Source organism: Eubalaena glacialis, chromosome 2, assembly GCF_028564815.1.
Source record: "Eubalaena glacialis isolate mEubGla1 chromosome 2, mEubGla1.1.hap2.+ XY, whole genome shotgun sequence".
NCBI classification, from domain to species: Eukaryota; Metazoa; Chordata; class Mammalia; order Artiodactyla; family Balaenidae; genus Eubalaena; species Eubalaena glacialis.
Window position 1 is genome coordinate 1,822,447 of NC_083717.1, and position 14,553 is coordinate 1,836,999.

A 14,553-nucleotide genomic window follows, 5' to 3' on the forward strand; every position below is an offset into this window, starting at 1 on the left:
AGAAAGGAAAAAATTAAGCCTCTGTGAGGTTAAATAGTTTAAGTGGCAAATGTGCTTTTGATGGAAAAATGTTTCAGCAACTGGTCACTCTGTGGTTCATTGGTGCTGTGGTGAGTTTAGCCCTGGAGTGAAATTGTTTTATTTAGGATCTGAGCCTGGCGCTGAAGGGGCCCAAAGAGTATGTAAGCTCTGCCTCGGGGTGTTTGTGACCGAGACTGTTAATTAGCACGGAGTCCCCCACCCCAGTGCTGTCACCTGGTGGGATGTTTCCCGGGATGATGGGAAGAGATGGGTAGGAGACCTAAGCAGCTGTCCTGATTGCTGCTTAGATTTTCCAGAAAACTTCCTACCTCTGGGGAGGCAGTGTGGGACCAGGCTCTCGTGGAACGATGCTACAGGTCTGCGGAGAGGTCTTTCTCTCCCTTTGGCTTTCTCCTCCTTGCCCTCCCTACCTGTGCCTGCTGCTCTTTTGCAAAACATCAGTGTTAATGTGCTTGTACTTGGGTCAGATTCACTCAGTCAAATGCCAGCCCTGAATCAATACACCCACCTTCTCAAATCCCATTCTCCTCCATTAGGTAAATCCTGCTCCTGGGCTGTTGGATGCTGCTGGGGAAAGCCACAGAACTCTCTTTTCACCATCTCCCACATCCTTCTCTCTTTCTCCGGTTGACTCTCTGACATTCTCCACTTTTAAAACCTCTTCTCTCTTCTTAAGGTCCCTATTCATCACCTCTCTCATCACTCTTGACTTATGACCCAGTTTCCTCATTACAGTGAAAACAAAAGCCATTGGGCAGAAACTCTCCCAAATTCTAACCCACTGCATCTCTCCCCCCTGTAAATTTCCCCACACTCTGCGCTTCCTTGTTCCCTCTCTCAAGTCCCAAGAGGACATACGTCCTCCCTCTTGCCCATGGCCAACCCCACCCCAGCTGCTCAAGACTCCATCCCCTTCCTGCTCCTTAGAAGCCTCAACTCATCTCTCCTCCTGCATCTGCAGCACCTCCCATCAAATGGCTCTTTCTCACCTGCGTTTGTACATGTTCAGGAGTCTCCCATCTGAAAACCTGAGTAGCAAACAAACCCATTCCTTGACCCCATGTTTCCCTCCAGCCTTTTGACTCTGATTTTCTTCTCAGTCAAGATCCTTCAAGAGTTGTCTGAACTGAATGTCTCCATTTCCTCACCTTCCACTTGCTCCTCGTTCTACCACAGTGTTCGTTCTGTGTCCCCCATTCCATCAAAGCTTTTCCCAACAATAGCAATGACTATCTCACCATCAAATCCAATGACCACTTCAGTTTTTATCTGACTTGTCTTCTCATTGGCATTCGACATAATTAACAGTCCTTCCTTTCCTTGGCTTTCTCTGATGCCAAGCTTTCTTCATTTCTCTTTCCCCAGAGAAGTCCTTCCACATAGTAGGTGCTTAATAAATGATTGAACAAAGAATTTGCCTCCATTCCCCCTTTATTCCTGTTTCCCATTCTTTTCTCTTTCCTTTTTTATTCTCCCCTGTATATTGGATCAGATTCCTTCTCTCTGATGGGAAAAGGAGAGGGATTCTTGATCCTTACCCTGCCTTGCATGACAGAAAAACAATGGTCTGAATATCAATCGGAAGTCTACCCAAGGGAATAATAAATGTTGGAAACCTCATACACTGTTAGTGGGAATGTAAATTGATGCAGCCACTGTGGAAAACAGTACGGAGGTTTCTAAAAAAACGGAAAATAGAACTACCATATGACCCAGCAATCCCACTCCTGGGCATATATCCAAAAAAAGCAAAAACACTAATTCTAAAAGATATATACCCCCGAATGTTCACAGCAGCATTATTTACAGTAGCCAAGGTATGGAAGTTACCTAAGTGTCCATCACAGATGAATGGATAAAGAAGTGTTATATATGTATATGAATACTATGCAGCCTGCCCCCCCCCAAAAAAAGAATGAAATTTTGCCATTTGCAGCAACATGGATGGACTTGGAGGGCATTATGCTGAGTGAAATAAGTCTGACAGAGAAAGACAAATACTGTATGATATCACTTATATTGATATGTGGAATCTAAAAAGACAACAAACACATGAATATAACAAAAAAAAAACAACCGCATAGATACAGAGAACAAACTAGTTGCTACCAGTGGGGAGAGGGAAGGGGGGAGGGGTAGAGGATTAAGAGGTACACTATTATATTATGTATAAAATAAGCTACAAGGATATACTATATGACAGGGAATATAGCCAATATGTTATAATAACTATAGATGGAGAATAACCTTTAAAAATTGTGAATCACTATATTTTACACTTGTAACATATACTACTGTACATTAACTATACTTCAATAAAAAAGAGGTAATAAAAAAATCTCATTCCTCACCAAACTTTAAAAATATTTTAAAAAATTTAAATATCAGTAAACAACAACAACTACAACGAATAAAATCCTATCCCTACCTTCAGGGACCTTACAGCTCAGAAGAGGAGATAGGCAAAGTGTCCAGAATCATGAAATCATAAGGAAGGATGTGAATGCAAATGATACTGGGGAGCTGAGGGTTCAGGGTTACATCGTCAAAAATGGACACAGCCAAGAGATAGGACATTCGCTGTCCTTGGGGGATGCAGACCCATGTCGGAACAAATCCATAGAAGGAGAGAGGGAAATAGTGGAAAAGAAAGACGGGCAGGGGGAAAAACGTTGAGTATGAAGTTAAATTATATTTCACAATATTTCTAAAGTAGTTCTTTTCTCTCTCTCCTCTGTGCCTGGGAAGAGAGAGCCATAACGGAAAGCAGTAGGGAGAGAGCACAGCAATGTGAAGGTCTGACTCAGAGTAAATCTTTGGCCATGGAAGCCATGTGGCCCAGATGAGAGATGCCCCAGCCCCTCCGTGTTTGGCTGCCATGGGGCAGGGCACTCAGGAGGGTGTCACCAGGAGGAAATGGAGCCTGGCTTAAGGAGCTCTGAAGCCAGACTTCAGCTGAGATTGCCCCCCCACCCCAGCCCGAGGATACCTGGAGAAACAGGAGCAAAAAGGAGATAATAAACAAAATGGCTTAGTACTTTTTTTTCTCCTTCTCCTATTACTGAGCGTAACGGACAGGTCTTTCTATCCCAGTGTAGACACTTTCCTAGGGTCTCGCAGAGGAGGGTGGGCTTATTAAACTCTGTTTGGATCTGAAGTGTATGCAGTTTCCATTGTGAGGTTGTTGAGACGACGAGGGTGAACAGAGGAAGATAACGGCCATCGAGAGCATTTGCTGAAGCATGAAGAGGGGCCAAAATATCCGTACTGACCGCACCCCTGATGGATTTGTGGCACTTTCTTATGTCAGTGAGTCACTTCTGCCCACTGAACTGTAAGCCCCAGACAAACGGCATGCTGTTTACGCTGCCTGCAGGGATGCTCCGGGGATGGGCCCCCAGGCACACGGGGCACTAACAGCTGTGCGAGGAAACACATTTGCCACATTTGGATTTGCTGTCCTTTTTCTAGGGTTAGTGGCAGGGGGAGGGGGGGCGGGTATTTAAGTGGAAGAAGAGTGTTGTCCCCTCAGGACCTACATGTGAAACTGGAGGGTGCATTACAGGGTGGGGGAGGGGCTTATTCTTGTTTCTGCTCTGTAGGGTTTTGAAGGGACAGGTAGGGTGACACCTGAAGGCTGATGTGTTCATTGGCTCAAGATGGGACCCAGCAGGTAGCTGACCAGTTCTAAAATTGCCCTTCTTCTCTCTGGTTCTTTCCCAAAAGAGAGCTGCGTGTTTCGTTGCAGTCATCTGTTTGGGTTTCAGACATTTCTCGCTCTGGGAGGCTCATGCTGCCAAACTTAGTTATTCAAATCCAACACTCCTCTCTAGGGGAAGGACGGCTTTTGTCAAACTGTGAACTGCCTTATAAACAAGGCGGATCTCTGAATACAGAATCACATCCTCCAAGTCTCTGCTCCAACTGTGGTCACATTAACATGGAGGGCATCTGGACCAAAGTCCAGTCTCAGGCAGAGTTTCTGACACCATCTCAGCCCTTCTTGCATCCCTGGGCTGCCTTCAAGCTCAGCTATGGTCATGCCTCCCAGACTGAGAGCTGGCCACACCCCTCCCTGGCTCCCCTGGGTCTCCCTGTAACATACAAATCAGTGCCTTTGTCAGGGGGGGAAAGGGATTAAGGATGTCATGTGTCAGGGAAGAAAAACAGGTTGTGGATGGAAGAGGAAGAGAGGGAGAATATACCTCCCCCCTCCGTGAGAGGTCAGGGCCAGAGTGAGAGGGGCTGACTTGCTCTAAGAAGGTAAGATGCCCTGGATGGGGTTCCACGGCTACAAGTATGACCCTTAGTGTTACAGGGTTCTCAAAGACTAAAACACATCTCTATGCAGAAAGTACATATTATGCTAGGGTGTAAAAAACCTTATACTTCAAAATATGTATGTACATGTGTGTATCGATGAGCATTAAACTGGGTTAATTTCTGAATGGTACAAAATCATTCATTCAACAAGTAGTTATTGAATGTCCAGGAAGTTCTAGGCACTGTTTTACGCTATGAGGATAACAGTAAACAGAACAAAAATCTTTCCCTCGTGGGGGCAAGAGATAGGAATAAAAAAATAACCAACTACGATATTTTGTAGAACATACAGTGAGGTATAGAGAAACTCAAACAGAGTGAGGTATAGAGAGTTCTAGGGCAGGGGAGGGCTTACAATTTTAAATAGGATGGTTGGGACAAGCATCACAGAGAAGGTGGCATTTCAAGACCTAATTGAGGGGAGGACTCGGCCACACAGCTCTCTGAGGAAGAGCTTTCCAGACATTCATTCATGATGAAAAGCATTTTTTTCTTTTCTTTTTTTAAAACGTCTTTATTGGAGTATAATTGCTTTACAATGGTGTGTTAGTTTCTGCTTTATAACAAAGTGACTCAGCTATACGTATACGTATATCCCCATATCCCCTCCCTCTTGCGTCTCCCTCCCACCCTTGCTATCCCACCCCTCTAGGTGGTCACAAAGCACCGAGCTGATCTCCCTGTGCTATGCGGCTGCTTCCCAGTAGCTATCTATTTTACATTTGGTACTGTATACATGTCCATGCCACTCTCTCACTTCGCCCCAGCTTACCCTTCCCACTCCCTACATCCTTAAGTCCACTCTCTACGTCTGCGTCTTTATTCCTGTCCTGCCCCTAGGTTCTTCAGAAACTTTTTTTTTTTTTAGATTCCATATATATATGTTAGCATATGGTATTTATTTTTCTCTTTCTGACTTACTTCACTCTGTTTTTTAAAACACCCAACAAAATTACAAATTTTTCAGCAGCGACCCTCAGTCTACAGACCGCATCTATTTATTTGAGGCCAGAGTATTTTGTGGGAACACCGAGACAGAGGAGCCAGCCTCACCCTGGGCTGAGTGAGTACCTCTCCCTCCTCCTCCCCCTCCTCCCCCTCCTCCTCTCTCCTCTCCCTTCCCTCCTCCTCCTCCCCCTCCTCCTCCTCTTCCTTCTCATTCTCTACTTTCTTCTTCTTTGTCATCTTCATGGGGGAGGAAGTGGTAATAGTAATTTCATACATATTTTAAAGAGTACAAAGCATAAACAGTATTGTTTTGTACAGTTTTACTTTAGATTTACCCGCATATTTACCATGCTTATTGTTTTTCCTTTCTTCCTGCATCTCAACTTTCTACTTGGGATTATTCTCTTTCTAATTTCCACTTCTGTATATTCTATCCATTTGATTCTCTGCTCTTCATTCTATATATTTTCTTTTGATTTATCTTCCACTTCACTGATAATTTCTTCAACTGTGTCTAAACTGCTCTTATACTCCTTTGTTGAGCTCATAATTTTGGTTTAAAAATTTTCAGTTCTAGAATTTCTGTTTGGTTCCTTTTCAAATCTTGTCATTTTTCACATTTTACAATCCTCTTTCAAAGTTTTCAATCTTTCTCCCCACCCCCCCTGAACATAGTAAGTATGGTTATTTTAAAGACTGTCTGGTAATTACACTATCTGGAGTCCCTCTGCATTATGTCTGTATTCCATCATCTTTTTGTGGTTTTCATTTATGTCGTCTTGTCTCATTTTTGCCTGGACATCTTTTATCTTTGTACTGGACACTGTATTTGAAAAACTATGGAAATTATATGAGAATTTTTCTTCCAGAGGAGTTTTTCTTTTTTTTTTTTTCCTTCTTCCAGGCACCTGGGTACGTTAATACTCTTGAATCATCTTAATCCAACTTCAGGGACTAGGATTTTCCTTGCTACTCAGATGATCTGAAGCTGAACTGCAATCCATTTGAGGACTAAATTATCTTTCTCCTGCTGTTCATCTCTTCTGAGTCTCAACCAAAGATTTAAGGGTTTTGGAGAGAGACTTTCACACTTGGTGAGCCTTGCACAGCTATTTTAATCTTCAGAGCCTCATGAGGCTTCTGTCTTGTTCTTGATTTGGCTTGATGAAACCTTATATAGATTAGCTTTTTGATACCTTCAAGGATTTTTTAAAATAGTTTTTCAGATTTTCTGGTAGTCTTTAGCAAGAGAATTTGTTCAAATTGTCCTGAGGGTGCTATCATTGTCATTTCTTCCACTGAGACATTTTTCTGGGGTTCTGTAAGTGGTATGGCTGAAAGGTCTGTACACAAGTCCAGTCGTTACTGCTAATAATGAATTTTGGTGAATAACCTCAGCTTTCTGGAGTCCATTCTTCTTCTATGTCAGGAAATTCAATTAGATGAATTTTAAATGTCCAAAATTTTATGATTTCTTGGCTCAGGAATTCCCAAACAGAAGATCATAATACATTGAGAACAGAGTTCTTTAAACTGGTGATAATTTAAACTGACTAGATGTATCAAACATGTCTGCCTTAGTCTAATTCCAGGATGTTTGTTAGGAAAATGTTTCCTGAGATTCAGACCAGTAACAGATTTCAATGTTCACATATCTGAGGAGGGAGGCAGCCTGAAGCCCATCTGTCATCAAGGTCCACTCAGGTGGTAGGAACCACCCTGGCTTTTTTAGAAGAGAGAAGTTAGCACTGGAAAGTGTATGCCAGATATTGGGAATTCTAAAGGCAGAAAAAGAACCCTAAGGCACCAATGGCTTTGTTGCTACTAGAGCTACTACCTCTAGATAGAGCTGGAGGATCAAAGAGAAAAGGATGAAATTACTAAAGTGTAGAAGCTTGGAGGAAGGCTCGAGGGGCCAAACTGGGACCTCTGGGAAGGGGCCCTGCTGGTGCTCCTGCCTCAGGAACTTTGAGGGAAGTCCCAGCTGCCCAGGTGTCACTGTGGGCACAATAAAGCTGGTTCTAGGAGTGCTGGAAAAGCTGCCAGCTGAAGTCATTGGCTGCTACTGGAATAAGTGCCTCTGCCCAGGGAGAGACTCAAGCAGGAGGAGCCAGTCTCTTCTCCCTCAGGGAGCCTCACACCCTCTCTCCTGCCCCCTGCTGGTGGAGCCTCACATAGACCCTGCCCCAGCATCACAGAGCCAAATATAAAAGGATGGGTTTACACTTGACAGACAGCATTTTAACAACTAGCACACCATCTTTGCGGTCTGCACTGGGGTGGCTGTATTTTGTTATTCTGTCACTGTGAATTATTGGTGTTTTAGGATAATGAGCTCTGCTTTATGCCCCAAGTGTTTAGGTTGTTTTATGCGGGCACATTACATCTATGTAAGAAATATGGGTACATTAATAGCAACAGAAAATGAACCCTCAGAGAAATCATAGAAAAGATAGTCACCTTAAGAAGCAAAAGCTTATTTCTTTTATTCCCATTTTCAACTTATCTATATTTTACTATTTGAGGAACTGCCTTACCTTGGCTTGTTCAAAAGCTCATTCCACTTTCCTGTAATATACCATCAGACAACAATTCCTGCCTCTATACCCCAAACTAGCAACATTGGAGCATCAGTCTGCTGTACCGAGGCTCTGAAGGCTGCCTATGATTCACACACTCTAGCATGAGCCTCTGTCTAAATACAGACAGACTCTGAGGGAGGCTTCCCTGGAGTGACCTGTGATTAATCTGGTTAATTGTAAACAAATACTCTCCCTTCAGTTTTAGTTTGCTTCATTTCTCTGCCTCTGCCTTTCTTTGCCACTATATAAGGACTGGCTCAAATTGTGCTTCAAATTTCATTACAAGGCAAATTTCATTAGAACAAACTCTGCTGTACTGTCTCAATTATTTTTATTATTGTGCAGTTTGTTATATCTAGTAATGTTTATTGTTAATCAAGCATTTATCTGGGTACCTTGAGACCCTATTGAATCGGTGAGGCTCGTTTTATAATAAGTGAGTTATTTATATACGGTGGAGTGGTTAGGGTTTTGCAAAACCAGCCAAAGAGATGAGAGCCCTATATTCTAGAAATTTACACCTAAAAAAATCAGCGAGGGCACTGCCATCAATGCAGCTAAACGTACTTATACATTTACCTATACATATAGAGCAACCAGCATAAACCAAGACCAAAGCAGAAGCATGATGTCAATTAAGCATAGACTTTGCTGTCTCTTGGGACTAATGATAATAACAAGGACTTCAAAGCATGAAATGCTTTATACCAACCGTTGTCAATCAGGCTTCTCCAGTTGCAAACAATGGAAACCCTCCTCAACATGCTTAAGTAGACACAGAGTTTATTGAAAAATGTTTAGCAATTCAGATTCTCCAGATTCTCTGGAAGGACCAGAGGAACAGTCTTGGAAGCAATGCTTCCAGGAATAGTGCCTAAATCACATGCTAGAACCAGTCCAGTGAAAAATGCAATGGCCCCACTAATGAATGGCCATAAAGTTTCAGTGACGCAAGGTGAATAAGTTCCAGCTATCTCTGTGCAACATTGTGCCTATGTGCTGTACACTTAAAAAATTGGTAAGAGGGTAGATCTCATGTTAAGTGTTTTTACAACAATAAAATACCATTTTGAAAAAAAATGAAAAGACTGCAGGTCATAGACACTGAAAATTGTCTTTCTGTTACTGAGTTTGGGCCTCTCCTCCCGGAAAGGCTGTCTCTGCCGTCTCCAGAAGCCTGAGGTGTCTGCTTCCACTTAGCCCTGGGGCGCATAGCCTTCTGACACAGTCTTACGTGGCTGTGTCTGGTTGGTTGAAGCCTGGAGCCATCCCCTGCGCCCTGGCTGCCAGTGAGGCTGGGAAAGCATGCTTCTGCTTGCACGGAAGGCTGGAGGAGCTGGTTGGAGGCACTGACGCATAAGACAGGGAATTCCCAAACACAGGAGGAGTATTTAAAGGTCCCGGCCAGCCAAAAAGAATGGAAAATGTCTAAGTCATTTCTCAAAGTGTGGTATTTAGCCTCTGCATTGTAATAACTCAAGGTGCTGAAGAAAAGTCAAGATTTCTGAGCCCTCCCCCCAAATCTTACAAACTAGAATCTCTGCAGGGGAATCAGCAACCTACATTTTCCACAGGCTCCTTGGGTGATTGGGATGAATATTTGGCTATAGAGGGAGAATGCCTACACAGTTTATATTTTCAAAAGCACTTTGAAAATTGTTATTTGCTTTATTTTTAGGATTGAGTAAGAAAAAGCTCAAATGACTTCTGTCAGAGATAAAAATCTCTGTAATCCTACACAGAAAGGCCTTCTGCTGTGGATAAAAGAGATAATAAATGTCGCTCTTCTTTTCACAGGAGAAGCATCAGAGGAAGAGGAAAGACACTGTTCTGGTGGAAAGAGCACGGACTCTGAAGCTAGCTTGCTTGGGTTTGAATACATTCTATGTAGCTCGATTAGCACGTGTATCAGATCGTATTTTCCAAAGGCAGCCACAACATTGCCCATCGCACGTGCTATTCTAGAATCTTTTAAAATCTTGACTTTCCCCCCATCAAGAGATGGAAGCAATTTCTCCCCCTCTTGAATCTGGATGGGTCTTTGTGACGGCTTCGGTCGGTCCAATGTAGTTGAAGGAATGCGTCGTGACTCCTGAGACAAAGTCATAAAGTGCCATGTGTTGCTGCCTGGTCCTCTGCTGACACTCACTCCAGGAACCCAGCTGTCATGCTGTGAGGAAGCCCAAGCAGCCACGGACCAGCTGACACAGAGGGGACCAGGGCCCCTGGCTGACCTCCCAGGTGACCAACTTCCTGCCATGGGAGCCATCATGAAAGTGGATCCCCAGCCCCCAGCTGAACTGCCCCACTTGATACCACATAGAGCAGGGTCAAGTCATTCCTGCAGATCCTTGACAAAATTGTAGAGGAGTGAGAAAAATTAATCATCGTGGTTGCTTTGTCACTGTATCAGGGAGGTTTGTTGTGTAGCAATAGATCACTGGTAAGGAGATGAGTTAATTAACCTCTTTGTGACTCGGTTTCTCTGTATTCAAAATGAGAACAATAATTGTAACCACTTCATAGAGTTTCGATAAGAATTAAATAAGGTATTGTATGTAAAGCACTTAGAAAATAGCCTGACTATAAGGACTTCCCTGGTGGCGCAGTGGTTAAGAATCCTCCTGCCAATGCAGGGAACACAGGTTCAATCCCTGGTCTGGGAAGATCCCACATGCCGCGGAGCAACTAAACCCGTGCGCCACAACTACTGAGCCTGCACTCTAGAGCCCGCGAGCCACAGCTACTGAGCCCGTGCGCCACAACTACTGAGCCTGCACTCTAGAGCCCGCGAGCCACAGCTACTGAGCCCGTGCGCCACAACTACTGAGCCTGCGCTCTAGAGCCCACAAGCCACAACTACTGAGCCCGCGTGCCACAACTACTGAAGCCTGCGCACCTAGAGCCCGTGCTCTGCAACAAGAGAGACCACCGCAATGAGAAAACTGTGTAGCACAACGAAGAGCAGCCCCTGCTCGTTGCAACTAGAGAAAGCCCCCGCACAGCAACAAAGACCCAACACAGACAAAAACAAATAAACAAAAGTAAATAAATAAATTAATTTTTTTTTTTAAAAAGAAAGAAAATAGCCTGACTATAATAAGTGTTATATGAGTGCTTGTTTGAAGAAATAGGTAAAAGTGGATGGGATGACCAAATAAGACATTAACAGGCAATCCAGTGTTCCCTAGATATATGGTAAAATTGCCCCAAATTTCATGTATCTGATGGGCAGCAATTTAAATTAGTAATCACCCAAATGATAACTTTTTTAAAATGTAAAATAAATTTTACCAGTTTTAATTCTACCTATCATTTCAGCTTGACTAATTTCAATTAATACTTAATTTAAATGCATTATTTATTCTTGCCATGAATCATTTATTCTTACCATTTCCAAGTCAGACCTTAGAGTCTAGATACCCGGTTCTGTTTCAAATCTCTCTTTCCCTTAGCTGAATGACCTTAGCCAATTGCCTTTGTTGTCTCCAAAGACCTAGTAGCTTGCAAATAAACATTTTGAAAATAAATAAAGCTATCGCCTATTATACACATTTCAGCTCTGCTTTTTCTAGGATGTGGTTCTTTACCAGGCAGATGACCTGTTGGAAATAACAGAACTGAGAGTCAGAATATATGACACTGCAGCTCAAATGTGATAGCATCTCCCGGGGCACCAAGATGTCGTAGGGACGAGGTGCCAGCGGCTGGACAAGAAGGACCTTGGAGGACAGGTGACCCCCGCCCAGGGTCCCAGCCAGGTAAGCCCCCGTCACCCACCAGGCGTCTCTTGGACGAGCACAGGTGGCCTAGTAACCTGGCTCCTCCCTGTACCCCTCAAAATACCTGCAGACATGGTATTTGTTACCCTGGCTGCCTAGAAAATTGTCCCTAAAGTTAGCAGCTTGAAACTACAAGCACCTCTTATGCTGCAGTTTCTGTGGGTCAGGAATTAGGGATGGGCTTCGCTGGGTGGCAGTGAGTCAAGGTCCTGCAGCAGGCTGCAGTCAAGCTGTTGGCTGGGTTAGAGTCTCATCTGAAGGTGTGACAGGGGAGCATCTTCCAAGATCACCCACATGGCTACAGGCAGGAACCTCAGACCCTCCCTGGCTGTGAGCCCCAAGCTTCCGTCCCTCAGCAGGGGGGCCTCTCGACAGGGCCCCTCACAGCATGGCAGCCTGCTTCCCGCAGAGCAAGTGGGCCACGAAGGAGAGAGTAAGAGCTGGAGCGGGAGAGAACCTTAGGCGGGAGCTGCAGCATTTTTTATAACCTCGTCTTGGATGTGTGACTTGGCAGCCAGTGTTGCCGCGTTAACCCGTTTCACCGACTGAACCATCCTGGCACGACGGGGGTGGCCCACCCCGGGGCCACGTTCAAGCCTGCTCTCCACGGTCACCTTGTGTGAGAAGTTCCGTCCTTTGGGCTCCCCTCAGGCCTTCCCTCAGTGTTTCGTCCGCGTCGCAGTGTTGGAGGTGAGCTGGGAAGGAAGGGAGCACCGCGCTCACGTCGTGTCAGTGGCTCTCTGTCCGGGGGTCGCCGCGTGCGCGGCTCGGAGCTGGTCGCCGTGTGGCCTGCGGAGAAGGACGGCTGCGCGCTGTACCCGCAGAGCTGGCGTTTTCCTGGGGAAGATGCCAGAATGCGCATAATTACAAGACAGGGCAAAATATTGCAAATATAAAATAAAGAAGTTGTGTTTCACACCGAGCACGTAGTCAAGTGTTATTTAATTTTTAACTAGTAAATTAAAGGAAGAGGTTAGGCTAGGTGATCTCAGGATCCTGACCAGCTTTCAGTTTTCTAAGGATTGTGTGTCTGAGGAATATACAGGGTAGGAGGAAATCAAGTGGGGCCTCATGATCTAGAAGCTTCCACAGTTGGCCAAAATGGCCTCCTGGCCCTCACAGAATTATGGGGTGTCTGGGCTAAGAAAGAAAGAGGTGGAAATGCAAAGTAGTGCCTATAGGATGGGTAAACAGCAAGGTCCTACTGTATAGCACAGGGAACTATATTCAGTATCCTGTGATAAACCAGAATGGAGAAGAATATGAAAAAGAATATATGTATATATATATCTGAATCACTTTGCTGTACAGCAGAAATTAACACAACATTGTAGATCAACTATACTTCAAAAAAATAAATTTTTTTAAAAAAGAAGGAAAGGGGTGGGGTGAGGGAGTACAGTTATTTCCGAAAGTCTCAGAGGCCAGACTTCACAATTTCATTGCACTTTAGCCAAGAATGACTGGAGTGATTTTGAAATTTCCAGCAGCTTTCCTTGTGTACATTTCAAGAAAAAAAAATAGGGACTTACATTTCTCTTTTTCCTTTGAAAACTATACATGACTATACATTGGAACAATCTATGTGATCATGTCTGTTTTTTCCCCTGATATCCTTATTTTCTTCCCCCTTGAAAATTCACAAGTATTATTACTTATCGTGAAAAGTCAACCCACTTTATTTAAGATGCTCATGTTTTGCTCTTGTCATCGTGGGGGATGGTGGGCACTGGAACGACATCCCAGCAAAATCCGAACCTACTTCAATTCGTGTCGTCACAAAAATTGACCCAACCTGAAAAATAGGTATTTGGGGTGAATCAAAATCATGCTGAATTTGTTCCTTTTCCTTCCACGAAACTTCTATTTTTAAAAAAAAATTGTGGATATATTTTTGAACATTTTCTTTCTCATTATTCCCCTATATGCAGCTTTATAGTCTATTTCTTCACCTGTCTATAGGGATGGTTTTAAAACAGTCAGTATTCCGCAAGCTGTGGTTGCTGAATGTCTTCCCTGTTCAAGAAAGCCGACGTGCTCTGGACCCTGTTCCCCAGGGGACAGAGTATCAGTAGTACCCGCATCTTGGTAGAAATGCAGAGTTACAGGTTCCACCCCCGACCTACTGAATTAGAATCTGCATTTTACACAAGATTCCCAGGAGGCTAGTATTCATATTAAAGTTGGGAAGCTCTGTTCCAGAACTATCATTGAGAGTGGGGTGTTACTTGTATTTCTCGACAGTATGCGTGCACCAAACCAAGCTTGCAGATGGACATAGGGAGTACTGGGGACTTCTGGAGATCTCTCTCTTTCTCTCTCTCCCTTTCTTCCTCTCTTTCCTCCCTCCCTCCCTCTATTTCGCTTTCTCCCTCCCTCCCCCATCCTTTTCTCTCTCTCACTCTTTCCCTCTTACCTGCATTGACTTTATCCTTTGATTTTCCTCTGGAAATATTGAAACAATCGAGACTTGTTTTTGTTTTTCCTCATCACTTGGAGCTGATCCTTTTCATCTTTGATTCAGCCAGTTCCCTTCAAAGCTAAATATTAAACAGATCTGTCTCCTGACAGCTGACCCCAGATCGGGACGTGCCCGTGGTCCTCCCCCTGGGGGCGGAGAGCTGAGCCGACAAAGGTGGAGGGGAGACAGAATGGAGCCAGCTCCCGGCCCCTGGGGAGGCCCCAAAGTTGTGTCTCTGCCTTCACGTCAGCCAAACAGCCAAGAGTCCAGCAACGGAGCACTTCTGGAAGGCATTCTTGTAGAAATTCCTTTTTTGCCAGAGGGTGAAAGGCTTACTAATTGATTTTGTCTGCCTTTCAGATGAACTTAGAGAGACACAAGGGTTTGAATTCTAACTGAGAGGTACCATTTTTAG

At 44.2% G+C, this 14,553-nt stretch overlaps 1 long non-coding RNA gene across 1 annotated transcript; it reads right to left on the reverse strand.

Annotated features, from left to right (window-relative positions):
• Nucleotides 1-11,110: 11,110 nt before the first annotated feature.
• LOC133084776 (uncharacterized) lies at nucleotides 11,111-14,180 on the reverse strand. Its single transcript, XR_009699458.1, has 3 exons — nucleotides 14,094-14,180; nucleotides 13,355-13,472; nucleotides 11,111-12,514 (listed from the first exon to the last, which is right to left on the reverse strand). It is a non-coding gene; the product is annotated as an uncharacterized LOC133084776 (long non-coding RNA).
• Between the last annotated feature and the right edge of the window lie 373 nt (nucleotides 14,181-14,553).